The 8,663-nt window shown below is 44.6% G+C and overlaps 1 long non-coding RNA gene across 1 annotated transcript; it reads right to left on the bottom strand.

The window, feature by feature from the left end:
* Positions 1 to 6,297: 6,297 nt before the first annotated feature.
* LOC136530923 (uncharacterized) lies at positions 6,298 to 7,669 on the bottom strand. Its single transcript, XR_010777913.1, has 3 exons — positions 7,377 to 7,669; positions 6,864 to 7,161; positions 6,298 to 6,777 (listed from the first exon to the last, which is right to left on the bottom strand). It is a non-coding gene; the product is annotated as an uncharacterized lncRNA (long non-coding RNA).
* Positions 7,670 to 8,663: the final 994 nt, after the last annotated feature.

The following is an 8,663-nucleotide window of genomic DNA, read 5'->3' as shown; positions in this document are numbered from 1 at the left end:
GAGTGATGGACCGCGTTGCGGTGAAGCTTGAGCAAGACTTGGTGCTGATGGACGAAGGCAACGGTGAAAAGCAAGTGGAAGTTAAGATCGATAAACCAATATGATCACGTGATGATATGAAGTGGATCATCTCATAGTTGATCGTGTTGGTGCATGTGTTGCATCGACATTGGAGGAGACGGAATAGGATGCACAAGGCAAAGATATAACCTAGGGCATTTCATTTCATCAGTCATAGGTGTGTAGAGAAGCTAATGACCGGGTTGAGGATAGATGGTCGTACTATCAAGAGGGGCAAACTTGTTTGCATATCGGTCATCTAGTGCCACTTGAGTGATCTAACTTTGCATCATCGCTAGGATCGAGTGGTGTGGCAAGTTGAGTGACTAATCCTTTGGAAAATGTTTGTGAAAAGCTAACACATATACACATGGTGGTGTTGGCACATTTGCAAAGGAGAAGAAGTTAGAGTTGTCGTGAATCAACTTAGAGAAGAGAAAAATATTTTTCGGTGTACTTCGAACTATAGGATGGTCCTTGGATTGGAATACTATTTTGATCCATTGTGATTTGGATCAAATATGGATGTGGGATGTGTATCCCTCTGAGTAAGCTTTCCAAAATGTCCAAGATCATTGAAATCAGAATTCGGAGCTAAGAGTTATAGCCGTTTTAGCGCTGAAAGGTCTATGACCGGACTCTGCGACCTACGCGTCCGGTCAGCACCTGCGAGTCCGGTCACAATGTCCGGTCAGTGTCTTTAGCATGTCTAGAAGTGACCGGACGCACGGAGAGTCTAGTCAGTGATGACCGGACGCGTCTGGTCGCTGAAAAATGTCTCTGGAACCTCTCTGTCAGTGACAGGACGCTGGGAGAGTAGAGTCCAATCATAGGAGAAAGGCGAGTCTGGTCAGTTGTGCAGAAATGTGTTGGTAACCAGACTCGGTCTTGGCGCGTCCAGTCATTGGACCTAGACGCGTCCGGTCAAGAGTATGCGCACGCGGGAGCTAGCCGTTGAAGCTCAACTGTCGGCTTCGAAAGGAGGGGACGCGTGGCGTCATCCTAGCAACCGGACTCTGCGACTTGCGCGTTCGGTCGTTATGACCTGTGCGTCCGGTCAGTGCGCGTTTTGCCCAGTAAAGGGGTAACCGCTATTTTAGCCATTGGGGCTATAAAAGGAGTGTATGGCCGGCCTTGGGCTGGTGGCTGAGCACCCTCATGCCTATGTGGCTTGTGTAGGAGTGCTTGGATGCCCTTTAACTCACTTGTGCTTGCAAGAGTGCAAATCGATTGCGAGTGAGTGTGATTCTAGTGCGTTGCATTGTGAGATTGCATCGAGTAGCACTAGGTGATCGAGTTGCAAGCCGGTGGTGTTTGTTACTCTTGGAGGTTGCCACCTCCTAGATGGCTTGGTGGTGGTCTCCGTTGAAGCCCGCAAGAAGCTTATGCGGTGCTCCAGAGAAGAGCTTTGTGAGGGGCATTGTGCTCACCCCGCGGGAGCCACGAAGAGCAACTCTAGTTGAGCGTGTCATTGAGCTACCCTCAGATTCGGGGTAGGTTCTTACGGTGCCTGACGTGCGGGCTTGGCGGGTGATGCCAATTAGCCACCGAATCACCAAGTGAGCGGTCTACACAATGGGGATGTAGCGTGTTGGCAAGCACGTGAACCTCAGGAGAAAATCACCGTGTCAACCTTGTTCTTTCCGTTGGTGTGCAATCCCCTTACACAAGCTTGTGATTACTTTTATATACATTGTGCTTGTGTAGTTGCTCTTGTAATTAGTTAGCTTGTATAGCTCACTAGTTACCTTCTTGCTTGTATAGCATAGAAGTAGCTCCTTTGCGTGGCTAATTTGGTTTGTGTAACCTTGTTAGTCACTTTGCTTAGTTTGTGTAGCTAAGTATTTGCGCTCTCTAATTTAGCATTGGTTGCCTTGTTATTGAGCATTGCTAGTGAGCTTAGTTGGCTTTGTGTTTTTGCTTACTAGCATGTGTAGGAGCTCCCTTATTGCTTAAAATACTAGTGGCTTAGGTTTATGTGATCTTGCTCCTAAAATTAGTTAGGTGAGCTCTAGTTAGCTTGGCACTTTTGTTGCTTAATTAGGATCTTTGTAAGGTGCTAGAGAACATAGATAAAGGGGTGTAGTCTTGGCTAGACCGATAGTTTTAATTCCGCACGTATTTCGGTTAGCCGACGTGATTAAGTTTTAGAAACAACTATTCATCCACCTCTAGTCGGCATCTCGACCCTACATCGGCGTCTAGCACTAGCAACTGCAGTATTCTCTCTGGCCTACTGTAGAGTATACATGTAGCAATAGATAGGAGTGAGCCTTTCACTGGATGCAGCACCGCTCTTCCAGGCATGCAGCGCCGCAGACCAAGTAGCTGGCTCATCTAGGCGCCTATGCCGTAGGCAGGGCAGCACAGCACAACATAGCACAGCATGTGACTGCCGGCTCCAGCCACATCCTCTCACCTCGGCCCTTGTGCCACGTTGCGTACAGACAACAGCTATGAGGCCCTATCATAATTTGTATATGTATATATGCAATTTTATTTCTATATAAAAACCATATTTTACTATTTCTGTCTAGAGGTAAGTTATATGGTAAATTAGTGTAAATTGATTATTGGTATATGAGAATGATCACAATTATTTGATCAATTATCTGATCATTCTCATATACCAATAATCAATTTACACTAATTTACCACAGAACTTACCTCTAGACAGAAATAGTAAAATATGGTCTTTATAGAGAAATAAAATTGCATACATACATATACAAATTATGATAGGGCCTAATAGCTGCTGTCTGTACGCAACGTGGCACAGGGGCCGAGGTGAGAGGATGTGGCCGGAGCCAGCAGTCGCATGCTGTGCTGTGCTGCCCTACCTACGGCATAGGCGCCTAGATGAGCCAGCCACTTGGTCGGCGGCGCTGCATGCCTGGAAGAGCGGTGCTGCATCCAGTGAAAGGTTAATACTCCTATCTGTTGATACATGTATACTCTACAGTATGCCAGAGAGAATACTGCAGCTACTAGTGCTAGACGCCGACGCATGGGCTAGGCCTGAGTTGACTGCACTCTGGCGCTGCCGTCCCGTCCGCTGATGCCAGCAGCGTGCCTATGGGCTCTGACCTCTGAGGACGGAGATGACTCTGAGCACACCTCGCCCGAATACATGCCTCCGACCTCGGCGCCAAGATCTGTGGCGCCGAGGTACCGGCCACGTCAACGCCACCTAGGATGCACTACTATGCATGACCAGGCACCTCGGCGCCAAGATCTGTGGCGCCGAGACGTGTTACCTCGGCGCCATGAGTCCTGATGCCGACCCCAGGGTCCAAAGATGAGTTTAAGTCTCCCAGGGGGCCAAACGTAAATTTTCTTAAAAAAAGAGCCAAATTGTAAAAAAATAGGTGCTAGAGCTATGCCTCCCGTGGCCACTAGAGTTATTGTAAATGGATTTATTTGTACCTACCACATGTGTGAGTATTGGTGGAAACAAGTATTACTTGGTGATAGTGGATGGCTTTTCAAGAATCACTTGGGCGTTCTTTCTCAATGACAAGAGAGTGATGTATTCAACGCATTCAAGGTGTTTCCAAGAGAGTGGAGAAAGAACTTGAGCTACAAATCAATAAAGTAATAAGGAGTGACAATAAAAGTGAATTCAAGAATGCAAAAGTTGATAAATATTATAATGATCATGGAATCAAGCATGAGTTTGTGACCAAGTATACACCACAACAAAATGGTTTAGTGCAAAGTAAGAATAGAACAATAATTGATATGGCAAGATGTTAGTATTTCTTATGCTCAAGTAGATGGATTCTCCAAGCACATAGAAATACGCCGTAATATTTCACCTAGGAGTATTCTAGAGTATCATATTTTATTCTCAGGAAAAGCAATGACTAAGAGTATTGATAAATATAGTCATTGTATCATAATTAATACACCAAAGTGGGGATAACCGATACATAGATAGGTTATGTGACACAAGAAGAGAGCAGCTCATACAATGAAAAAAAAGAAGGGAAAGAAGGACCTTTGTGCAATCAAGTTAGATATGCATAAGGTCTATGATAGAGTTGAATGGTGTTTCCTGGAAAAGGTCATGGTTAAGATGGGTTTTGATCAACGATGGATTAAGCTAGTTATGGCTTGGGTTAAATTTTGAGATAGATATATTTACTCCTACTAGAGGACTGCGGCAAGGAGACCCATTATCACCATATTTATTCTTAATGGTAGCGGAAGGTCCGTCTTGCATGATTAGAAAAGCTGAGGAGAGGGGAGATTTGGAGGGGGTGAAAGTATGTAGAGCAGCGCCGACAATTTCCCACCTTTTTGTAGATGACTCGCCGATTTTTATGACAGCGACAGGAAAAATGCTGACTGTTTGGCGGATATATTGAGTAGATATTGTGCTAATTCTGGGCAAAAGATAAGTGAAGCAAAGTCCAATATTTATTTTTCAGGTAACACAGAGGTGGAAGTGAGCACAGAAGTATGCAAAGTGCTAAATATTATGACAGAATCATTAACTAATAAATATCTAGGGCTGCCAGCATTGGTGGGAGCTGATCGCAGTGATTGTTTCCATCATTTGATTGATAGGGTGGTGACCCGGATTAATGGATGGAGGGAGAAGACTCTAAGTTTGGGAGGGAAGAAAACTCTTATCAAGTCTGTAGCTCAGGCCGTCCCAGTATGTGCGATGATGGTGTTTCGAATTCCAAAAACCATCTGTACAGGAATCACAAGTGCCATCTTGCAGTACTGGTGGGGGGATGATGAAGACCATAAGAGAATGCATTGGCAAGAATGGTGGAAGATGTGTCTACCCAAAGCTAAGGATGGAATGGGATTCAGAGATTTACAGTCCTTCAATCTGGCTATGCTCGCAAAGCAGGTCTAGAGGCTGCTCAGTGACCCGGACTCCCTTTGTGCTAGAGTACTTAGAGCTCGGTACTATCTGGATGGCAATTTATTGAAAGCTGAAATGAAAAGTGGAAGTTCATACACTTGGCAAAGCATCCTAGCTGGGCGGGATTGCTTCAAACAGGGATATATTTGAAGGGTTGTCGATGGTACGCAGATAAATATTTGGGAGGATCATTGGATACCGACAAGTCATAATTTGAAAATCCAAACGACCAGAGGAAACAATATTGTGTCTACGGTTGATGAGCTGATTAATCCAATAACTACAACATGGGACATGGACCTGGTGAAAGCTATCTTCTGGCCGACGGGTGCTTACCGAATTTTGCAAATACCTATCACTCTTGGTAGGGAAGATGTAGTGGCTTGGCACTATAACAGAAGTGGTCTATTCTCGGTTCGGTCGGCATATCACTGTCAATGGGAAAGTAAATTTGGGCCGAGATGTAATCGGATGCAGGCTGACACTGCATCAAGGACAAAGCTATGGAAGAATTTGTGGAAGCTGAATCTACCTGGAAAGATCAAGATCTTTGGGTGGCAGGCGCTCAAAGGCCTACTGCCATGCCGAGCGATTCTTGCAAACAGGCACGTCGAGGAAGGAGGTGGATGCCCAGTTTGCTAGAATGGAGCCAAAGACATCAAGCATATGATCTTCACCTATGACCGAGCAAAGCAAGTTTGGTGCTCGCTTGGTTTGTGGGAAAAGATCCAGCACCTCCTAGGATAGAGCGATCAGGCTCGGTAATTTTAGAGGAAATTATTAGAAGAGATGAGCAGATAAATGTGTTTGAGGTGGGTTTAGCGGAATTAATGTTGACTGTTGGATGGTATATTTGGTGGGAAAGATGGCAAATTGTTCATGGAGAGAATGTTCAGATGCCCTCAAGGTCAGCCATGGCAATTGTAGCGCTAACAAAGAACTATAAAGCAGTAATGAAGAAAGGATCAAAATTACGTCAGGGGTGGAAGAAACCTCCAGAAGGAAAGGTTATGGTCAATGTTGATGCAGCCTTCAATGGAGAAGGGGGATGTGGAAGCGTGGGTGTTATTATTAGAGATTGCTCGGGAGGGGCTTTAGCAGCTGCTCATAGCTTTGTGCCTCATTTGATAGATGCACCTATGGCGGAGGCGGACAGGGATTCAGTGACTTGCCTTCAGCAAGTCACAACGTAACTTACCTCTTCCATCCATCCCTCCAAATCAGATCCAGTGGCTCAAAATAGATCTAGCCCTTCAACACATGAGACTTGGCTGTTTTTCTCAGACATAGATAGCAGATAGTAGCAAAAGACAGTAGTTCACAGTTTCAAAAAAAGAGAGACAATAATTCAGGTCCATAATTCAGATGGACATGTACATAGCAGCTCACTGCATTTTCAAAGCACAGTAAAACACAGAAGTTCAGACACATTCACACATCATCTTATACAGCAGCTAATCAATTAAGTGATAGGACTCGGTCAAGTGCTTACAAAGCTTCCTTCAACTACTTACAAGTGCTGCTGCTCCTACATTCTGACATTCAGATGTCCACTTGATGGGTATTGTGACATACTTCACAAAATACTATAGTTAGCCCGCAAAATACTATAGTTAGCCCACAAAATACTATAGTTAACATGTCCAAAATACTATCTAACTAGGTGATAGAAGCTAGAATAGATCTTGATGGTCAAAATTTGCCAAAGTTGGAACTGTTATGAGCTGAGTAAAATTGTCAATGACAGTGTACTCTTGAAGCTCAACTTCTCCTTTGTTCTTGCCATCATGTTCTCCTTCTACTTGAGGCTCTGCACCACCTTTTTTCTTTTTTTGCTGCCAAGAAATTGCAATTAATTAGAAATGTCAACATTTAGATTGCAATGACAACATATAGAAATGTTCAGATTGCAATAACATACTTTTGCTTTCTTCTTTGCTGGTACAGCAAATTTGGTTGGTTTGCGCTTCACCTTACGCAACTTATTTAACCAAGTTCTCTGTCTCTTTGAATTCTTTGACTAAACTTCCTTTTTCTTCAGCTGTGCAGCACTAAGGGCACCAAGAATTTCCATGCCTCATCAGGATTTCTGAACCTCAAACCAATTTCAGGTATCTTCCTATCAGATTCTGTCATTCCCTTCCACAACTCAGATTCTAAACTTTCACAACTCAGATTATGAACTTTCACAACTCACAAAACCCACGCATCAGCTAGTTCTGTAAACCAAACAATGCACATATGTGCATGAAAATTCTAATCCCACTAGTTCTGTAATACAACAGTGCAAAAAAGCTAAAACGCCTAATAGTCCTATAATGAAATCAGGCAAATTAACCTTTCTTGGTTCACTAAATCTCAAATTTGGAAGCATTCTTGTATATGACTTTGTTCTATTTTGCATCAGTAAATACCAATGACAAGGAACCCTTACTGAGATTTAGTGGTCGGCAAGGGATTCGTCTCCCACGGCGGCGCAACAGCACCACGGGCTGGCGGAGACGCGTGAGGAGGCCAGCGGCGGCACAGAGGCCAGCGGGGTCGCGGGAGGCGACGCTCGAGGTGGCCAGTGGCGGTGCGGGAGGCCAGCGGGGACGGCGCGCGGGAGGCCGCCGGCGACGCGCGAATCTAGCAGGGTCACGGGCGCGCGGGAGGCCGGCGGCCACGGGCAAGGCCCGCGGGGTTGTGGGACGGCACGAGTCCGGCGCGGCCGCGCGGGAATCTGGCCCTCGCTCTCGCGGCCGCATACTCTGTAAAAAATTAGATAAATATTTCTATTTTAATTGCAAGTGTTGTGAGCCTTTGGATGTGCTTGGACGGTGGATGAAGGGTCGCAAGTTACGCTGTGACTTGCCTCAGCTACGTTAGTGAATCTCTATCCGGCGGAGGCGTATGCCTTGAAGGAAGGATTGATGCTCGCACAACACATAGGATGTAATCGATTGATTGTCCAATCAGACTGTATGGAGGTGGTACAAACAATGGAGAATGGAGGTTTCTCGGCGAATTTGGCAGCTGCACTGTATGAAGAATGCAATATTATATGGAGCGGATTTCAGGATATATCTATTGAGCATTGTAGTAGGGAGGTAAATCAGGTTACCCACGATCTAGCAAAAAGAGCTATGCAATATAAGCAAACTTGTACCTGGGTCGATGAACCCTCTAACTTTATTCTAGATCTCTTGACAAATGATGTAACAATCCTAAATGAATAAAGTTTTTCAGTTTTTTTTTTTTTAAAGAAGAGAGCAGCTCAAATAAAGGGCCTACTCGGCAGTGCTTCTTCCAAAGGCTACGACTATTTACCGTGCACCACCTTTTGCTAGTTCATGCTACAGTGTTTCGCAGCATCAGCTGCGGCAGCACTAATGCTGCAAAAAGTGTAGCCGAGCGGGCTGAAAGATAAACATAAAGGTAGGTTGTCATTCATCCTAGGTTTGCAAAACACAAGCTAGACTAGATTTATTAAGTCATTTGTATCTAACTTTGTGCCGAGTGTTTGTGAGTTGTAGAATATAAATTTAGGTTATTTACCCCCTCTTTAACCATCCAAAAATCATTTCACCTATATTATATTATGTGTTGATTTGAAATTGTGGGTTTTATTAGTCACTCCTTAGACTGTCTTCAACAACCGCGATCCAAAATACAAGACTCATTTATCCTTTGGGTAGCACTACAGGCAAATGGTTCAATACTTATTTTTGGTCTTCTCCAA

Source organism: Miscanthus floridulus, unplaced genomic scaffold (genome assembly GCF_019320115.1).
Source record: "Miscanthus floridulus cultivar M001 unplaced genomic scaffold, ASM1932011v1 fs_235_3_4, whole genome shotgun sequence".
Taxonomy (NCBI): domain Eukaryota; kingdom Viridiplantae; phylum Streptophyta; class Magnoliopsida; order Poales; family Poaceae; genus Miscanthus; species Miscanthus floridulus.
The sequence above is the reverse complement of the archived record's forward strand: the minus strand, read 5'-3'. Positions and strand labels throughout refer to the sequence as shown.